The sequence below is a fragment of the Meles meles genome, chromosome 19, assembly GCF_922984935.1.
Source record: "Meles meles chromosome 19, mMelMel3.1 paternal haplotype, whole genome shotgun sequence".
NCBI classification, from domain to species: Eukaryota; Metazoa; Chordata; class Mammalia; order Carnivora; family Mustelidae; genus Meles; species Meles meles.
The window spans coordinates 54,282,699-54,304,864 of NC_060084.1; positions in this window are offsets into that span (position 1 = coordinate 54,282,699).

Sequence of the window (22,166 nt, forward strand, 5' to 3'; positions counted from 1 at the left end):
CCTGAAGGCCAGCTGTCCCTGCAATAAATACCACAGTCACCAAGTGGCCACTGACACAGTTCATGATGGTCCCTAAGATCAAAGAGGGAGAGTTAGTGTCTCCAACTTGACCCCAACACCTGACTGACATTGCTTACCTGACTCCACCTACCAAACTTTATACCACATTTGACTTAACCTTTTCTTTTCACCTTATCCTTTTTTAAAATTTTTAAAATATTTATTTATTTATTTATTTAATTTCTTTTCAGTGTTCCAGAATTCATTGTTTATGCACCACACCAGTGCTCCATACAATACGTGCACTCCTTAATACCCACCTTAATATTAATACCTTAATACTCCTTAATACCAGGCTCACCGAACCTCCCACCCCTTGCTCCTGCAAAACCTTCAGATTGTTTTTCAGAGTCCAGAGTCTCTCATGGTTCATCTTCCCCTTCAATTTCCCCCAACTCCTTTCTCCCGTCCATCTCCCCATGTCCTCCATGTTATTTCTTATGCTCCACAAATAAGCGAAACCATATGGTAACTGACTCTCTCTGCTTGACTTATTTCACTCAGCATAACCTCTTCCGTTCCCGTCCATGTTGATACAAAAGTTGGGTATTCATCCTTTCTGATGGATACATAATACTCCATAGTATATATGGACCACATCTTCCTTATCCATTCATCCGCTGAAGGGCATCTTGGTTCTTTCCACAGTTTGGTGTCTGTGGCCATTGCTGTTATGAACATTGCAGTACACATGGCCCTTCTTTTCACTACATCTGTATCTCTGGGGTAAATACCCAGTAGTGCAATTGCAGGGTCATAGGGGAGCTCTATTTTTCATTTCTTAAGGAAATGCCACACTGTTTTCCAAAGCGGGAGCACCAACTTGCAATCCCACCAACTGTGTAAGAGGGTTCCCCTTTCTCCACAACCTCTCCAACACTTGGTGTTTACTGTCATGTTAATTTTGGCCATTCTAACTGGTGTAAGGTGATATCTCAATGTGGTTTTGATTTGAAATCTCCTTGATGGCTAGTGATGATGAACATTTTTTCATGTGTCTGTTAGCCACTTATATGTCTTCATTGGAGAAGTGTCAGAAAATCTATCTATGAAAAACCCACAGTGATGGGGTGCCTGGGTGGCTCAGTGGGTTAAGCCTCTGCCTTTGGCTCAGGTATGATCTCAGGGTCCTGGGATCCAACCCCGCATCAGGCTTTCTGCTCAGCAGGGAGCCTGTTTCTCCCCCTCTCTGTGTCTCTCTGCCTACTTGTGATCTCTCTCTGTCAAATAAATAAAGAAAATCTTAAAAAAAAAAAAAGCCACAGCAAATATCTTCCTCAATGGGAAAAAGTTGACAGTCTTCCCTTTGAGATCAGGAACACCACAAGGATGCCCACTCTCACCACTTTTGTTCAACATAGTATTAGAAGTCCTAGAAATAGCAATCAGACAAAAAGTGAAATAAAAGGTATTCCAAATTGGCAATGAAGAAGTCAAACTCTCTCTCTTCACACATGACATGATACTTGATATGGAAAACCCAAAAGACTCCAACCCCAGACTACTAGAACTCATTCAGCTATTCAGTAATATGGCAGGATACAAAATCGATGTACAGAAATCAGTTGCTTTCTCATCCACAAACAATGAAAATACAGAAACAGAAATTAGAGAATCGATTCCATTTACTGGAACACCAAGAACCATAAGATACCTGGGAATAAACCTAACCAAAGAGGTCAAGCATATGTACTCAAGGAACTACAGAATACTCATGAAAGAAATTGAAGAAGACACAAAAAGAAGGAAGACCATTCCATGCTCATGGATCATAAGGATAAACATTGTTAAAATGTCTATACTGCCTAGAGCAATCTCTAATTTCAATGCGATTCCGATCAAAATTTCACTGGGGCACCTGGGTGGCTCAGTGGGTTAAGCCGCTGCCTTCGGCTCAGGTCATGATCTCAGGGTCCTGGGATTGAGTCCCGCATCGGGCTCTCTGCTCAGCAGTGAGCCTGCTTCCCTCTCTCTCTCTCTGCCTGCCTCTCTGTCTACTTGTGATCTCTGTCAAATAAATAAATAAATAAAAATCTTTAAAAAAAAAATTCCACCGGCATTTTGCAAACAGCTGGAGCAAACAATCCTAAAATTTTTATAGAATCAGAAGAGATCCCGAATTGCTAAGGAAATGCTGAAAAAGAAAAACAAAACTGGGGGTATCATGTTGCCTGATGTCAGGGTTTACTACAAAGCTGTGATCACCAAGACAGCATGGTACTGGCATAAAAACAGACACATATGTTGCGGAAAATCTGAGGTGTCTGAGGAAACCCAAATGGCACATGGATAGATGGGAGAACACAGCTTTATTAATGCTAGCGGGCTCAGTGGGATCCTTCCCAAAGGCTGAGCACCCCACAGGGTAGTGACTTTTTATGGTTATAGGCAATGTGGGTTGGTAGTGGTGAGTCTTCTCAGTCTCCCAAGGCCAGGGCACTTTCCCTTTCTTTCAAAGCCAAATGGCCCTTTCTGTGGAAGTATAATCTGTGTGGAGGAATCTCAGGAGAGTGCTAAATCACCTTGGGGGCTGTTTCTCTTTCTTTTCTTATTCAAACAGGACTGGGCTTCTGGTCTTTTTCTTCTCTCTCAGCAGGAGCAATGACTTGTTATATTATCTTAGTCAACCAGGATGCCTAGTGGTCCTTTTCTTAAACTTAGCAGGAGCAAAGGGGACCCAGGGACTCTAAGGGGCTGGAGTGGGAGTATCTATCCATCTCACATACACCAGTGGAACAGAGTAGAGAGCCTAGATATGGACCCTCAACTCTATGGTAAAGTAATCTTCGACAAAGCAGTCATTCTCACCCAAGAAGAGCAGGTGTCGATAATATGCAGTCGATAAAAGACAGTGTCTTCAATAAACGGTGCTGGGAAAATTGGACGGCTCTGTATAGAAGAATGAAATTTGACCATTCTCTTACACCATACACAAAGATAAACTCAAAATGGATAAAAACCCTCAACGTGAAACAGAAACCCATCAGAATCCTAGAGGAGAATATAGGCAGTAACTTCTTTTACATGGGCCACAGAGACTTCTTTCAAGACACGTCTCCAAAGGCAAAGGAAACAAAAGCAAAAATGAATTTTGGGGACTTTATCAAGATCAAAATCCTCTACACACCAAAGGAAATCAGCCAACAAAACAAAGAGGCAACCCATTGAATGGGAGAAGATATTCCCAAATGACCATACAGAAAAAGGGATGATATCCAGGATCTATAAAGAACTCCTCAAATGCGACACGCACAAAACAGATAATCCTGTCACCTTATCCTTTACTTCAACCAAAACACCCCATGGGCAGGGCCTCCAGTGGTGAAGACAGAATATACCCAATAAAAGGTAATGGCTGCCCAAAGAGCAGTGCTTGGGCTGGCCCACTTTGAGGCAGAGGGACCAGTGTGGAACCCATGGACTGATCTATAGTTCAAACGTTGCCTCATTGTAACACTAAAATCTCCACCCACAGAGAAGCACAAACCTCATTTACCTAATGCGCAAAGGGATCAGGTCTTAACCCAGGTTATGGGTCTGAGAGTCCATTGAAAAGGACACGCAGGTCAATATACAGAGAGGAGGACTCTAAACCAATGTTCATAGCAGGTGTCAAATGGGACAGGAATGATGGCAGCAAAAAGGTATCCACACGAAAATGATCTATCTTTTCACACATCACGCACCACCTATACATTTAGGAAGTAGTTATATACACGTTAAAAGTCATAGAGTAGAAAATTGTCACGGTGATTAATTCAAGAACTGTTTTCATTCACATGAGACTTACAAATCACATTGCGGATGATGCTGCCTCTGTCTTTTATTCCCACTATCAACACAAACACATAGAATGATACAGACAAAACAGCTATTATTCATGGGGCTAGTATGATGAGTGATACAAGTAGAAAAATGTTCACCTTTAACTCAGAAGGCTAACCCACACTTCCTAGTTCTAAGAATAAAATATATACAGCTTGCTACATCCTTTTTTTTAAAGATTTTATTTATTTGACAGATAGAGATCACAAGTAGGGAGAGAGGCAGGTGCGGGGTGGGGAGCAGGCTCCCTGCTAAGCAGAGAGCCCAATGCAGGGCTAAAGGCCAGGACCCTGTGATCAGGACCTGAGCTGAAGGCAGAGGATCTAACCCACTGAGCCACCCAGGCGTCCCTGCTTGCTACATTCTTAAAGGGTAACTTGACTCCTGTACATCTCAACAATATTAATATCGAATTGATTGATAGCATTGGAGAAATCTTGCAAAAGTAGTTTTACACGTACATTTTCAAACAAACACTTGTGACCTAATACTCTGTGCAAATACCCTCCCCCCTTGAACCCTCCCGCCTTGAACACTGAGCTTCAGGCAGCTGACCTGCAGCTCCTTCTACCTACAGGTCCTGTCCCCATCCTACTTCAATAAACCTACTCTCTGGTACCATACAGCTTCTCAAGAATTCTCTCTTGACCACCGTGCTCGAAGATCCCACTACACACTATTTCATCAAATGCTTCGGTTTCAGTCATCATCTGTGATTTCAGGATTTTAAGATCCTCAAACATATTAGTTATGTACTTCTTGTTTTCTTCTTCTGAAAATACAAAGGAAGAAACAGGGTGCCTGGGGGGCACAATGGGTTAAACATCTTAGTTCACTTCAGCTCAGGTCATGGTCAGGGTCTCAGGGTCCTGGGATCTACTCAGCACAGAGTCAGCTGGAAACTCTTTTCCTCCCTCTCTGCCTCTACCCTGGATCACCCCTCCCTCTTCCTCTCACACACACCATTTCTCTCACTCTAAAATAAGCATAAACAAAACTATTTTTTTTTGAAGAGTATGTCTATGACATGAGTGTGGAATAAAGTAAAAACTCACAAGAGGGAGGTCTGACTGAGGCTGATCCTCTACTCCCAGAAATCCATGCTACCAACTACACCAAGGTGGGAGTCTCCATCTGTCCCGTGCAAACTCATGTGTAGTGGCTTGCGAGCAAATGGTCAAGAAAGGATTCTTGAGACATTTTTGGTAAAAAAAAAAAAAAAAATCTGTTTTTATTAATCCTCAGGGACAGGAGCCATTAGCAGAAAGAGCTGCAGTGTGATTTTGAGAAGGCATTAATTATATGCTTCTCCGTTAAGGGGACAGAGATAAAAGAAATTTTGAACGGATTTTCATATGCTTACAGGGTCCTGGAGGTCTGACTATTGGCCACCTGAGGTAGCTTTTGCCTCTAGCAAAGCATTACACTAAGGCATCTGTGAATTCCTTGAAGATAGCCAGACTTTGCGTGTCTATAGTATTTATTGGTGGGTTGCACGTTGTAAGGACATTTCATTTTCCTCTACATTTCTTTTGCTTCGCTCTCCTGACCAGACACTACAAGCAAAGAGAAACTAAGGAATTTCCAGCTGAAACATGATGGTTTCTGCACATCACTCAGGAAATCCATCAAAGACACTCATGAATGTAAAAAGGAACAAATGAGCACTACTGGGGGCTACCTGGCAGAAGGCATCAAGCCATTTAAAAGAAGTTAACATCAGCTGTGATGAAACAAGTTGTTATGAGTGCCTAAGGCACACTGAAGGACCTGTGACTGGTGGTGCTGGGTAGGGATGGATAAGTAATGGGCTAAGTGACCAGGCTCACCAAAAGTCACCAGGAACTCACCAGGAATGAGGAGGCACAAGGAAACCAGAGATAAGGGAACAGAACCAGACCACCTTGTTTGTTTTAAACATCAGAGATGAGATATTCAAAGGAGAAGTAATCATGGTGCTATCAGGGGTGACATCAAGAAGACGTAAGAGCCCTGGTCATTTTCTATAAAAGACCAACCATAAAAGTGCATGTGGCAACCCATTTGGGACCCCTCTCACTCTAGAAAGCTCTCTTTCTGTTCTCCCATTCACTTGAAACACTATCCCTTTACCATTTTGTGTCTGAGATTCTTTCATCTGCTCCAGACAGACAAGAACCCTGCAAAAGTGTGTTCTTTATTGAGGCCACTTTTAGGCAAAGGGGCTTGAGCACTGGAATGGAAAAAGGCCCAGGGACTACCTGCCTGAACAGGGACAGGTCTATCAGGTGACCCACCCCCAATATAGCCATAGGCCCTAACTAACCAATGGGCTACTTAGAACTCCCCAAAAGGGAATATTCCATCTGTCTCCATACCTCCTCATCTTCCCCCTGTAAAAACAGGTCCCACCCACCACCTCCCTGCAGACAGCCTCTCTGTCTAACTCCTGTCCCCTGCTCCCTTGCTGTGTATCCAATGAACTCCTAGTTCCTTTGTTCTGCCTCAGGTGTGTTCTCTTGCTTCCCCTAGCCTAGCCCACCTGATCATCACCTGACATTTAATAGCTCCCTATCTGTGGGCTAGTGGGTTAAACTCTCTGCCTTCAGCTCAGGTTATGATTCCAGGGTACTGGGATGGAGGCCCTCACTGGGCTCTCTGCTCAGCAGGGAGTCTCCTTTCCCTCCTTTCTCTGCCTGCCTCTCTGCCTACTTGTGATCTCTGTCAATTAATATATAAAATCTTTTTAAAAATTTCTTTAAAAAGAGCTCCCCATGTGATCAAGAGACACCCCATGTAGGCACCGCATTCTTGTAGCCCCTAACCAGCAAATCAGAATGTCAATGAAATTATGAGAGTACACTGGATTTATACACACATCGATCACACATAATTTCCCTGTCCTCAAATATCTAGTATATTTTAGATACAGTATGTTTTCCACATGCTAAAGGGTATGACACCCCCCCCTTTGTTTTCAGAGAATGTTCCAAGTTATTCAAGGGCTCATATCCATGCTGATCTGTATATTTCCTTACTCCTAGTCTACACAGAGGTGATGAAGCTTCTAGATGGGATCTAAGTAAGACCACTTTCCTTCACTGATATCCAGGGACCAGAGCCCTTCAGCAATAGGAATCTTTAACTCAACACCTGTCCCGTGGATCTGTCACCAAGGGATTATTTTCAATACTGGCCAGCAGGTCTTTCATTCAAAGTGACAACTGTGGGGCACCTGGGTGGCTCAGTGGTTTAGGCCGCTGCCTTCGGCTCAGGTCATGATCTCAGGGTCCTGGGATCGAGTCCCGCATCGGGCTCTCTGCTTGGCAGGGAGCCTGCTTCCCTCTCACTCTCTCTGCCTGCCTCTCTGCCTACTTGTGATCTCTCTCTGTCAAATAAATAAATACAAATCTAAAAAAAAAAAAAACACAAAGTGACAACTGTGGGTGGCCCTCCGGAAGCCACGTCGCAGAGAAGGGATAGAAGGCTCTGGCTTACAGGGGAGGGGTCTAAAGACCTAATCTCGAGTATCATTTCAGAAAACGTTCAAAAATTAGGTATAAAACATAAGCCAGAAACATCAGAAGTAAAAAAATCAATATTTGCCATTTCTACATGTGAAAAATTTCAGGAGAAAAGGAAGACAAGACCTCTGAAGTCAGACACAAGGCTTACCTGAGAAAGGGCCATTTCTTCTTCACTTCCTCCTTTGGTGTTGCTCTTCACAAGAGATTCTAGGAGAAACCACAGCAGTAGCAGCAGGAAAAAAATGCTTTTAAAGACACCACCAGAGAGTGCCTCTTTACCTGTAAACTGCTCGCCTGCAGATAGGACTTTGTAATGCAGAGAAGGCCCCATTTCCTAGTCCTTTGTGTCAGGAGCTATTCAGAAACAAGGAATTTCTCCCTGGAGAACAATTTTTGACTTTTTCCTTCTCTCTTTCCTGGATCGTACCCAACCAGGGACACACAACTTCTGCTAGAGCAGAAAGAAAGAAGAGTGTGCTGCATGGACCTGATGCTTCTAGAATCACCGGGTGGAGCCCATGCTACCTCTGCTTGAGCCAAAGCCAGCACTCAGCTGTCTTCTATTCAGGGAAAACTTTTTGCTTAACCCTGGCTTCCCCTAGGTCACCTGGAGCATTTAATTAACATAACACTGTTATTTCCACCTTATTTCCACCAAGTGACCTTGGTGAAGTATTCAAGTAGGGGCACAGGATATAATCTTTTCTTGAAAGGCCACACAGGATCCTTTTGGGAAGCATTTGGCGAGGTGACCAGGCAAAAACTGTAATTGTTATTCTGATTTAATGCATGCCTTCTCCATTTATCTGAGTTTCTGGAGATTTGTACTTTCTGCCTGCTTCAGCTACAAAAAGGAGACAGACTTGCAAATGGAGTTTTCCCTTAGAAATACAAATATCTCTTACAAAAATAATCAGACTAGGTTTCAGAGCTTTTTGTTTGTCTGCTGTTCCCCCATCCCACTTTTCTTGAAGATTTTACTTACTTATTTGAGAGAGAGCACAAGGAAGGGGAGTAGCAGAGGGAGTGGGAGAAGAAGATTCCCCACTGAGCATGAATCCCACTGGGGAATTCTATACCAGGGATGAAATTCTAGAACATAGGTGAGGTTCGGTGGGGGTGAGTTCTGGAGCCCGAGACCAAGAAAGATGGTGCAAAATGGTGGTTTATGAAAGCAGGGGGACAGGACCCGGGGGCAGGAAGAGCTGTTGCCCTGGGGATGTGAGGAGTGGTCTATTATATACTTGTAAGTTGGGGAGGAGATTAGGGATGGCTGAAGTCTCTAAGGAATTTTGGAAGCAAGGTTTCTAGGACATTGAGGGTCTAGCTCTTGTCTGGGAAAATGGTTATTCATTACCAGTAAGAAAAACCTTCTCATGAGACCCTTTAGTTGTCTATCAGTGGGCCATATGCTTGGACATATTGTGGACACTATCTTGGAGGTTTAGAGAGAAAGTTTCCTAAAGGAATTGTTAAAGTAGACTTACAGGATCCTGGTTGGGGGTAGGGGGTTGGTCAAGCCAGGACTGTCCTTTGCCCCGAGCAAAGCCTTAAGGTGGGGGTCACTCTGCCTGCTTTAAGGGCTTGTCAGTAGGTAAGGAAATTGAATAATCATTCTTCTGCCTCTGTTTCCCACATCACCAGGACCCTGGGATCATGACCTGAGCTGAAGACAGGTGCCTAACAGACTGAGCCTTCTGGGCAGTCCTGTCTGCTCTTTCTTTAAAATACCCAGCCTAGAATGATCCTTATGCTAGAGAGACATATTTTGGGGTGATAAAATGTACTCCTTCAGTAGGTAAATGCTTATTTCCATAACTACCTGCGACACAGTTTTCCAAAGGGAATTTACATTTTTCAATCTCATCAGCCACATATAAGAATTCTAATTCTTTAACATTCTCCCTGAAATTGGTGTTTTATCCTTTTCCTTTATTTTACCCATTCTAGAAAATCCTGAGTTGTTTCTCGTGGTAAAATAGGAAGCGGTCTTCCTTCAGTTATCCTGGTGACTACCTGAAACCATGTAAAAATGTGAAGTTGAACAAAAATCAAAATGACTACCTTAAAACATCAGCAGGCCTTGATATTAAACTAAGGATCATTTTCCTCTCTTCTGCAACCCTCTTCTCCCTGATTCTTATTGCCTTTTGTTTCAGGCACCCGGTTCCACCCTGAACACATGATGAACTATGCTCGCCACACAGACACATTTCTCCCTGAAACCAGCTAGATACTATAGGTATTTCCCTACCAAAATCTCACCCCTTCCTCTGGGCTCACTTGCAGTTTTGAAGGCCCTGACCCACTGCAGCCTGTCTTGCTGGCAAAGCAATAAAGCTCTTGTTCCTCTTTATCCCTAACGCTTTCTTCACTATATTCTGCTGTTTCAGCTCTGGAGCACGGAGGTAAGTTTCTGACGACAGAATGCAAAGCAGAGGAAAACTGTTTTCTTCCTCCGTTGTCAGTTCTTTGGCCAATTTAAAATTTAAATTGATGAAAGGCTGATTCAGAAAAAGAAATAATTTTTTCATTATGGGTGTCTCAGAGAGAGGTTGCTCAAAGATAGGCAACTGATGCTTAGATGGCACAGTGACCTAAGAAGGGGGTAGGGATTTAGAATTTCAGAAAGGGGGAAATATGTGCACAGGATAAAGGAGAGAGCAACTGTTGGTCAAACAATGGTTTGCCACACCAGGCAGGCAACTCTTGATGGCATAGAGTGATTCTCTGGCATTAGCTCTCTTCCTGACAGAGTTCCCCCATCTAATTTATTAATAGTATATAATCACCCTCACAAAAGAACGAGATCCTTCCATTTGCAGTAACGGGATCAACCTAGAGGAATTTTTTTTTAAGATTTTATTTATTTGACAGAGACAGAGAGAGAAGGTATACAAGTAGAGAGAGTAGGAGGGGGACAGGGAGAAGCAGGCTTACTGCTCAGCAGGGAGCCCTGTATAGGCTCCATCTCAGGATCCAAGGATCATGACCTAAGCAGAAGGCAGATGCTTAACGAATGAGCCACCTGGCGCCCCCTAGAGGACCTTTCTTAAAGTTGCTTGAAAGCCATGCCAATGCCCTTCCATCCAAATTAGTCATCCTCAAAGTTAGCAAGCACCTTTACTTGTGTCATTGATTAATCAAATCTTCCTTTTGTTTATCTATAGATCATGCATTTTTTCCTTAGAAAGTCTTGGAACTGAACTCTCTTGCACAAGCTCCCCTGGGGCCCCAGTACATCACCTGCAAACACCTCCTTATTAGGTAGCAGCAGTGAGTCTGCACTCAGTCAGAAATTGTTACCGATTGCTCTGCTCCCTTTTTACTGATTCACTGCCCTAATGTTCCTTTAAAAATTTTTGGTCCAGGGACAGCTGGGTGGCTCAGTTGGTTGGGCTGCTGCGTTCGGCTCTGGTCATGATCCCAGGGTCCTGGATCAAATCCCTCGTTGGGCTCCTGCTTTGCTCGCTGCCTCTGCCTGCCTCTCTGCCTGCTTGTGCATACTCTCTCTCTCTCTCTCTGGCAAATAAATAAAATCTTTTAAAAAATATCTTTGGGCCAGGTAGAAACATTAGAGTTGGTTTCTGGAAAAGACTCCACCTTCTTCCCAAATGGCCAGCCTCCTGAACAAACCTCATATTTCTTTTCAGTCAAAACTCATGCCTCATGTAATTGGCTTTTCATGCAACTGGCAGCCAAACTTGGGTTTTCTGCTCACAAAATGGTAGTGGAATTGTTGAGTACAGCCATCAGGAAAGAATTCTTGAGATGTTTTATGATGCAACATAGTAAGTTTATTCAAGTAGCATGAGACAGGACCCTAGGGCAGAAGGGGTTCAGTTTGGCTTTATGAACCTAGTGGTTATATGCTCAGTGCTCAGGACAGAGGGGTCATGTAGGGAGGATTAGATCACAAATGCATCTTGTATTTTTTTCCTTTAAAGATCTTACTAATTTCTTAGAGAGAGAGAGAGCACGCATGCTATTGGGGAGAAGCAGAGGGAGAGGGACAAGTGGACTCCATTCTCAGTCCAGGCCACATGGGACTTGGGGGTATCTATCCAAAACCCTGTGATCATGAGCAGAAATCAAGTCAGATGCTTCACCCAGTAAACCACCCAGGTACACCCATCATAAATGTTTTTTCAAATTTCCACTCATAAAACCACTACCATATTTCTCTTGTGCTTATTGCTCAGTTTGGCATTAAGTGTGGTGAGATGTACTGGCAGTCATGAGACCCTTTAAGAATGAACCAACCAGCACATGTTTGATCCTTATCAAAATGATGCAGGTTATCCATAAGGTTAAAGGCGAACATTTTTCTGCTTTTATCTCTCATCATTTCACCAATAACCAAATTTTGAGGGCTCATTTTCTATAATTTATTCAGGGTGAGAGGTTTGTAGACACGTCCCTAGATATGGGCCAAAATGTGTCACAATCTGTCCCTACATGTTACTATTAGATAAGGCCACTCCTGTAGAGTCCAGGAGGACATTGGGATGAATGTTTTTTGTGTAGTAAGCATCATCTGTTTGGTTGGGTGAAAGAGACAGGAACTGCTTGCCTAGGCCTCAAGAATAGGAGGGAACAAGGCAAAAGAGAGAACACATTATGTGCCTGGGTGGCTCAGTTGGTTAAACGACTGCCTTCAGCTTGGGACATTATCCTGGAGTCCCAGGATTGAGTCCTACATTGGGATCTCTGCTCAGTAGGGAATCTGCTTCTCCCTCTGACCCTCTCCCCTCTCAGTCTCTCTCTCTCTCTCTCTCATGCTCTCCATCAAATAAATAAAATCTTTTTTTAAAGATTTTATTTATTTATTTGACAGAGAGAGATCATAAGTAGGCAGAGAGGCAGACAGAGAGTGAGAGGGAAGCAGGCTCCCTGATGAGCAGAGAGCCCGATGTGGGACTCAATCCCAGGACCCTGAGATCATGACCCGAGCCGAAGGCAGCAGCTTAAACCACTGAGCCACCCAGGTTCCCCCAAATAAATAAAATCTTATAAAAAATGAGAGAGGGAGAGAGATAACACATTACAATTGTTATTATAATGAAAAATCAGAATAGCACTGAGAAGATGCTTTAGGGTAACCATAATCCACATCTCCACCAGGAATTTAATCAGTCAATAAGTGAATAAGTGACAGTGTAGGGAGAAAGAGAGACAAATCAAGAAAGAGAGGCTGAACCACAGAACAACCTGAGGGTTACCAGAGGGAAGGTGAGTTGGGGGAAGGCATAACTAGGGGAGGATAATTAAGGAGTGGATTTTCCTGATGAGTGCTGGGTGATGTATGGACTTGTTGAATCTTTATATTGTACACCCAAAACTAAGGAACCATTGTGTGTTAACTGAGTGGAATTTAAATAAAATCTTAAACCATCAAAAAAAAAAAAAGAAAGAAAGAAAGGAAAAGCGGTGGCAATCCATGAAAATAGTGATGCATCTTTCTAATGCCAACAGCCATAAGTAGAGAATATTAGTTCATGTGGTTCAAATAAAGAAAACTTCCCAGATATCAAGAGTGGTTAGCTAACTCTTTCCTAAAGGGCATAAAAGTGTACATTGACATTTCTTGGTAATTATTGCAGGCCTGAAAATTATGGAAATTACTACACCTACATTATTAGATCAGAATAAGAATGCTTCTTGAATGATTATTATCTGTATTTTGAACAAGGATCGCACAGTGAATTTGAAATGCTTAACTTAATCTACGTGTGATTGGAATATATTTAAATGAATAGAATATAATGCTTTTTAGTGTGTTAACACTATATGTAATGAATTCTTTACTATCTGGCCACCAATAATTACCTACCTCACCTTATTTAAGAATGTAGATCATAGACAGTATCAACCACCATTTGGTAACACACTGACATGATACAACTAGTAATCTGTTTTCTTAGTGGCATCAGACTTTACATGATGTAGTTATATTTCCCAAGGTTTATCTGTTACGTCGTTTTCTCCTCCTTGAAACTCTTGGGACATCAAGATGGACATATTACAGATTATATCAAGGGTATTATTGGCGATTTAGGTAAATTCCTCCATGATGGTGCTACGTGGCATCCATTTTGTGTACTTAGTTGGTTTGCAGGGGACTCAAACTGATATAAGGCTTTCTCACTGGTGCATCCTCTAAACCACACCCAGCAGAGTCATAAGTTAATATAATTTCTTAAATGACATATAATTTCTTAAATGACACCTCAACCACTGCTCTTATGAATGACCATCTCCCATAGCACCTTAAGCATTCCTCTTGTGCACACTGCAGAGAAGATCCCCACAGAGATTACCTAAATCCGTTTTGGTGCCAATGGCTCAATCTGTATTTCCAAGGTACTCCACTCATGGATCCCTTTAAAAAAAGGATCGGGCCATATGTCTTAATGGAGGGTTCTTTTGATGTTTAAATAAAGTGAATATACATTCTTCCTCTGGCTGAAATAGTAGACTATGATCTACTTCCAAGGTCACACTTGGGTAAGGTCAAGACCTTCCCTTCCCATTGACTAAGAATGATAAGTCTTGAGAGCCCCACCTGCTGACACGTCCTGACTCCATTTTAGTCAGGACTCCATTGACTGCTAACTCAATCACCATTTGATCAACATCTCAACATTTCCTTCACTCTCAGTCGAGGGCAGCAAACATTCTAATCATTATTTTGATGATGGTAAACTTTTCTTTTTTTTTTTAATTCCATGCGATTTCATACCTTTTCCTTTTTTTTTTCTTTTTTTCTTCTGTGTATGGCTTATTTAAATCAACTGAATATGCTCCATTTTGTGTGGGGCAAACCCAGGCTACTCCATGATGGGTCACTTTGGCAGAAAGATTTTTTTTTACTTAATGCAGCAAAAGTCTTTTCCACCCACCTCGCTATCAAAAAAGAATTTAGAGAGAGAACCTGCCCTAGGATGACATCTATCACCTTAGGTAACTTCATTATGATGCAAACTAGGTTTGGGAAAGAGGGAGGAACCTATTTAGGCCTGTTTGAGGAAAGTTCTCTATAGCCTATTGTTTCTGAGTGGACCAGAGAATATTTGCTTACCAAATATTTCCTCCTTTTCTTCTTCTCCTGAATTGCATTTCTTCCCTTGGAATTCCCAGACTTCTACCTTGTTCTTTTTCCTCCTTCTTCTCTTCTCATCAAAGACATATATACCTTACTTCGCCAGTCTTTGCAACTTTTCTGGCTGTGTGGAGTCTCCATATGTATGGTGTAATTTTGATTTTCCTGTTTATCTCATGCCAATTTGATTTTTAGTCAACAATGAAAACGTACTCTTATGGTCCAGTTCATGCTGTTGTACATCCTTCAACCAATATTTAGCCCCTATTTTACACAATCAGTGTTAAGAAAGAAGAAGCAGAGCTCAGCATCTATGTTCTCAGAGAAAATAGGAGACACTTAGTACCACATCCGCAAATATGATGAGGATTAACTCACTGACGCGTTGCTAACACAGCACCATGGATCCCATGTATGTGTACCCAGTAAAAGCTCAAGAAACATTGCATTAATGGTGTATGCACATTATTTTCCAAATACACACTTTCTCAGACTATAGCTGTTCTAATATACAGCTAACTCACTGACCTACACTTTCTACCTTACAGCTTGTCTAATTATAGCTTCTTTGAGACTTCAACAGACCTCTGATGTGAAGGCAACCAGGATCACAATGTTTCCACAGGCAACTGTGGCTTCTAGAGTGGCCTCTAGGCCATTATCATCAGTCCTATGACTCCAGGTGGGAGAAGTATTAAGCTACAGTCTCACATTCCATTGGCCCCTCCAGTATTCTGTGCCAGATTCTACATGAACTGGTAAATATCATAGTTCCTCTGAGTGTATGAGACAAGAAGAACAACAAATATTTCACAGACATTGAAGACTTTGGATCCTGTTCTGATATACCCTGTGAAGAACACAAAGATTTACTCTGTACAGAATTCAGATGTACCACAGATGCTTTGTGTGTAGGACTCATTATGGTTGCCATTCTGTGCATGCAAAAGCTGAGGGGCCAACACTTTCACAGAAACAGTGTCACACCTAGATCCTCTCTGAGATAACAGCTATGACCCAAAGCATGCTTGTGCTTGGGAGCACCTTTGTAAATTTGTAAACCTCTCTGTCATCATTGTTATTTTTCTCTTTTTCATTAGACTATGTGGGGGAAGTGAACAACTCAGCCTTAATCACTGCATGTTTCCCAAATGCCAGCCCCTTTTCTAAACAGTGTTTGCCAATGTTTCATGTATCTACAAATCAGTTGGGATTTCCATTAAAAACTGATTCAGCGGTGCCTGGGTGGCTCAGTGGGTTAAGCTGCTGCCTCCGGCTCAGGTCATGATCTCAGGGTCCTGGGATCCAGTCCCGCATCAGGGTCTCTGCTCAGCAGGGAGCGTGCTTCTCTCTCTCTCTGCCTGCCTCTCTGCCTACTTGTGATCTCTCTCTGTCAAATAAATAAATAAAATCTTTAAAAAAAAAAGGCAGAAAAAAAAAAAAAAACCTGATTCGGGGGCTCCATAGTCATATTTTATGAATCCATAGGTCTCGATTAAACACATTAATTTTTTTTTAGGTTTTTTTTTTAAGATTTTATTTAGTCATGTTCTAACTCTCTCTTGCTCACTCTTTCTCTCAAATAAATAAATGAAATCTTTAAAAAGGGGGTACCTGGGTGGCTCAATTTTTAAACAATTGCCTTTAGTTCAGGTCATGGCCTCAGTGTTTTTCTCCATTGAGAATGATATTTGCTGTGGGTTTTTCATAGATGGCTTTGATAATATTGAGGTATGCGCCCTCTATCCCTACACTTTGAAGAGTTTTGATCAGGAAGGGATGCTGTACTTTGTCAAATGCTTTTTCAGCATCTATGGAGAGTATCATATGGTTCTTGTTCTTTCTTTTATTAATGTGTTCTATCACATTGATTGATTTATGGATGTTGAACCAAACTTGTAGCCCTGGAATAAATCCCACTTGATCGTGGTGAATAATCCTTTTAATGTACTGTTGAATCCTATTGGCTAGTATTTTGGCGAGAATTTTTGCGTCTGTCTTCATCAAGGATATTGGTCTGTAGTTCTCTTTTTTTGGTGGGATCCTTGTCTGGTTTTGGGACTAAGGTGATGCTGGCCTCATAAAATGAGTTTGGAAGTTTTCCTTCCATTTCTATTTTTTGGAACAGTTTCAGGAGAATAGGATTTAGTTCTTCTTGAAATATTTGGTAGAATTCCCCTGGGAAGCCGTCTGGCCCTGGGCTTTTGTTTGTTTGGAGATTTTTGATGACTGTTTCAATCTCCTTACTGGTTATGGGCCTGTTCAGGTTTTCTATTTCTTCCTGGTTCAGTTGTGGTAGTTTATATGTCTCTAGGAATGCATCCATTTCTTCCAGATTGTCAAATTTGTTGGCGTAGAGTTGCTCATAGTATGTTCTTATAATTGTCTGTATTTCTTTGGTGTTAGTTGTGATCTCTCCTCTTTCATTCATGATTTTATTGATTTGGGTCCTTTCTCTTTTCTTTTTGATGAGTCTGGCCAGGGGTTTATCAATCTTATTGATTCTTTCAAAGAACCAGCTCCTAGTTTCATTGGTTTTTTGTATTGTTTTTTTGGTTTCTATTTCATTGATTTCTGCTCTGATCTTTATGATTTCTCTTCTCCTGCTGGGTTTAGGGTTTCTTTCTTGTTCTTTCTCCAGCTCCTTTACGTGTAGGGTTCGGTCGTGTACTTGAGACCTTTCTTGTTTCTTGAGAAAGGCTTGTACCGCTATATATTTTCCTCTCAGGACTGCCTTTGCCGTGTCCCACAGATTTTGAACTTTTGTGTTTTCATTATCATTTGATTCCATGAATTTTTTCAATTCTTCTTTAATTTCCTGGTTGACCCATTCATTCTTTAGAAGGATGCTGTTTAGTCTCCATGGATTTGGGTTCTTTCCAGCTTTCCTCTTGTGATTGAGTTCTAGCTTCAGAGCATTGTGGTCTGAAAATATGCAGGGAATGATCCTAATCTTTTGATACCGGTTGAGACCTGATTTGTGACCCAGGATGTGATCTATTCTGGAGAAGGTTCCATGTGCACTAGAGAAGAATGTGTATTCTGTTGCTTTGGGATGAAATGTTCTGAATAGATCTGTGATGTCCATCTGGTCCAGTGTGTCATTCAAGGCCTTTATTTCCTTGTTGATCTTTTGCCTGGATGATCTGTTCATTTCAGTGAGGGGAGTGTTCAAGTCCCCTACTATTATTGTATTATTATTGATGTGTTTCTTTGATTTTGTTATTAAATGGTTGATATTGTTGGCTGCTCCCACATTAGGGGCATAGATATTTAAAATTGTTAGATCTTCTTGTTGGACAGACCCTTTGAGTAGGATATAGTGTCCTTCCTCATCTCTTATTATAGTCTTTGGCTGAAAATCTAATTGATCTGATATAAGGATTGCCACCCCAGCTTTCTTCTCATGCCCATTAGCATGATAAATTGTTTTCCACCCCCTCACTTTAAATCTGGAGGTGTCTTCGCGTCTAAAATGAGCTTCTTGTAGGCAACATACTGATGGGTTTTGTTTTTTTATCCATTCTGATACCCTGTGTCTTTTGATTGGGGCATTTAGCCCATTAACATTCAGGGTAACTATTGAGAGATATGAATTTAGTGCCATTATTAGTCTGTAAGGTGACTGTTACTGTATATTGTCTCTGTACCTTTCTGATCTACTACTTTTAGGCTCTCTCTTTGCTTAGAGGACCCCTTTCAATATTCCCTGTAGAGCTGGTTTGGTGTTTGCAAATTCTTTCCGTTTTTGTTTGTCCTGGAAGCTTTTGATCTCTCCTTCTATTTTCAATGATAGCCTAGCTGGATAGAGTATTCTTGGCTGCATGTTTTTCTCGTTTAGTGCTCAATATATCATGCCAGCTCTTCCTGGCCTGCCAGGTCTCTGTGGATAAGTCTGCTGCCAATCTAATATTTTTACCATTGTATGTTACAGACTTCTTTTCTCGGGCTGCTTTCAGGATTTTCTCTTTGTCACTAAGACTTGTCAATTTTACTATTAGGTGACAGGGTGTGGACCTATTCTTGTTGACTTTGAGGGGGTTCTCTGCACCTCCTGGATTTTGATGCTTGTTCCCTTTGCCATATTAGGGAAATTCTCTCCAATGATTCTCTCCAATAGACCTTCTGCTCCCCTCTCTGTTTCTTCTTCTTCTGGAATCCCAATTATTCTAATGTTGTTTTGTCTTATGGTGTCACTTATCTCTCGAATTCTCCCCTCATGGTCCAGTAGCTGTTTGTCCCTCTTTTGTTCGGCTTCTTTATTCTCTGTCATTTGGTCTTCTACATCACTAATTCTTTTTTCTGCCTCATTTATCCTAGCAGTGAGAGCCTCCATTTTTGATTGCACCTCATTAATAGCTTTTTTGATTTCAACTTGGTTAGATTTTAGTTCTTTAATTTCTCCAGAAAGGGCTTTAATATCTCCAGAGAGGGTTTCTCTAATATCTTCCATGCCTTTTTCGAGCCCGGCTAGAATGTTCAGAATCGTCATTCTGAACTCTTGATCTGACATATTACCAATGTCTGTGTTGATTAGGTCCCTAGCCTTCGGTACTGTCTCTTGTTCTTTTGTTTGTGGTGATTTTTTCCTCCTTGTCATTTTGTCCAGATAAGAGGATATGAAGGAGCAAATAAACTACTAAATGGTGGCAAAGACCCCAGAAAAATGCGCTGTAACCAAATCAGAAGAGACCCCTAATTGTGAGGGGGAGAAAGGGGATAAAAACAGGTTCTGAAAAAAAAAAAAGAAAAAAAAAGGAAAAAAAAGAAAAAATTTAAAAAATAAAACAAATTAAAAAATATAAAAAAGAAAGAAAAAATATATATATATTTAGATGAACTAGTCAAAAAACGTTAAAAAAGAAAAGGGTAAAAGTTTTAAAAAATTTAGCAGAAGAAGAAAAAAGAAAAAAGAAAAAAAATGGAAAAAAGGAAAAAAAAAATTGAAGTAGCTGCAAGACTAAAGAATCATGGGGAGAAAGCCATGAGTTCCGTGCTTTGCTTTCTCCTCCTCTGGAATTGCTCTGCTGTCTTAGGAATTGAACCTGCTTTCTCCTTGATAGATGAACTTCGTCCTGGCTGGATATTTTGTTGATCTTCTGGGGGAGGGGCCTGTTGTAGTGACTCTCAAGTGTCTTTGCCCGAGGCGGGATTGCACCGCCCTTAGGGGCGGCCAGACTAAGTAATTGGCTCGGGTTCGCTTTTGGGAGCTTCTGTTCCCTGAACGCTTTCCGTAGAGTTCCGGAGGACGGGAATGAAAACGGCGGCCTCCCAGTCTCTGGCCCGGAGGAGCCGAGAGCCTGGGGCCCCACCCCTCAGCACGCCCCCAGAGGACAGCACCCAACCACCCCCACATCCCCAGCCCCCAGCCGCGCCCCGAGCCCACCCAGCCCGCGACCAGCCCAAGGTAACCCCGAGCTGAGAGTTCAGTCCTCGGCTCTGTCTCTGCAGCCGGCTTCTCTGTTCTAATACCTGCGAGCTCTCCGACACTCTGACACCCCCGATCCTTCTGTGACGCTGCGGGGCCTGGGGCCACGCTGACCCCGCGTGGGCTTCACCCTGGTTTAGCCTCTGGAGCAATGTCCCTCAGTGGAACAGACTTTTAAAAGTCCTGATTTTGTGCTCCGTTGCTCCGCCACTTGCCGGGAGCCGGCCCCTCCCCCCGCGGTCTATCTTCCCGTCGTTTTAGATTCACTTCTCCGCCAGTCCTACCTTTCAGAAAGTGGTTGATTTTCTGTTTCTAGAGTTGCTGTTCTTCTTCTCTTCGCTCTCCCGTTGGATTTGTAGGTGTTTGCAATGTTTAGATAAGCTATCGAGCTGATCTCCTGCTACCTGATGTAGTCTCAGGCTGCCACTTCTCCGCCATCTTGACTCCATCATATCCACCTGGATGGAACTTGAACTGGTCGCGGGCTGGGTGAGCCCAGAGCGCGGCCAGAGGCTGGGGACATGGGAGCGACTGGGTGCCGCCCCCCGGGGGCGCACCGAGGAGCGGGGCCCCAGGCTCCCGGCCCCCCCGGGCCGGAGACTAGGAGGCGGCCACCCTCACTCCCATCCTCCGGACTAGAATATAAGGGTTTTTTATGGGAAGATGTACATTTCCAGAAAAAACCCAGCTTGGACTAAATCCACTATCACAACTAAGGCAAAGGTGACCCATAGGAAGCCTATCATTTGCAACTGAATATAAAGAAAAACTGCCAGGAAATAAAATCAGGAATCTTCCTGAAGGGCATTATGGTAACCTGCCTGAAAGTCCAAGTCATTTATTTAGGGATTTTAAATAGCAGATAGCAGGGGCACCTGGGTGGCTCAGTCAGTTAAGCAACTCCCTTTAGCTCAGATCATTATCATTTGTCCTGGGATTGAGCCCTATTGCACAGCAGGGAGCTTCTCCCTCTCCCTCTTGCTCTGCTTGCCACTCCCCCTGCTTGAGCGCTCTCTCTCTGTCAAATTAAAAAAATGGCTGATAACAATGTAAATGAAATAGCACATGAAAAAATATGCAATGTATAATAGCAAGATGTTAGAGAACTGAATACTGTGGAAAAGATTAGCCTCTACAGGTAAGTTTGATACATTATTGGCTACTTATTACAGTAAGTTGACAAGATTTTCAATGCAACTGTATTTTTCCACACACATCAGAATCTGACAGCAGTAGGTTTTCTCAAATTGTTATTCAGTAGTTTTTTTCCCCCCAACCCTCAAAACACAGAAAAAGGTTTTAGAAAATCAAATACTTTGTTAAAAACATATCAATGTTCATAGACCTTACACAAGCTACAACTGAGGTACTTGGACAAACACCACCAACATTTATGGGGAAAGGTACTGGTTTGGAAGAGGAAAGTATTACACAACTTACATAATCATACTATTCCTGTCCTTCCAAACCAAAACAAACGGAAAGTCTTTTTTTACATTCTTTCAAAAACCACATCATTATAAACACTGCACAGAGTGAGGCCATTATGTTACATGAGCTTTGCCATGTTTACTACACTTTCTGGCTTAAAGCTTAGTTTCACTGATGTAAGCAGAGCTAACCTGCTTTCTTTTCGATGCCATTTGCATGGAATATTCTTTTCCACACCTGCACTTTCAGAGTGTTCTTAAAACTGAAATGATTCTCTTGAAGACTCTATAGAGTTGGGACTTGTGTTTCTTTACTTTCAGGCAATCTGTATCTTTGGATTCAAGAATTTATGCCCTTTATATTTAAAGCAAGTATCAGTACAAGTATGGAGTTATTGTCTGATTCTTTAGAATTATTCCTTTAGAATTATTCATCACTTTCTTATTCAATAGCTATCTTTGTGATTTGATGATTTTAAATAAGGGAATACTTAGATTATTTTCTCTTAATGTTTTGTGTATCTACTATTGTTTTCATTTTGTGATTACCATGAGGCTTAGAAAAGACATCTGATAGCAGTCTATTTTAAATTCTTGCCAGCTGTTTTGCATACAAAAATGCTTTCAGGACTTTGGTAATTCTCTAAAAATGTGGATGTGCAAGAGTGTGTCATTTTACAGAAGTTAGCTATTCTCTGATATTTGTCAGGATTTCTTCACTTCAACCCCATCAACTCATACTCTCTAACAATTACTATTATGAAGACTGAAATGAAATCTTGCCATCTGCGACGACGTGGATGGAACTAGAGGGT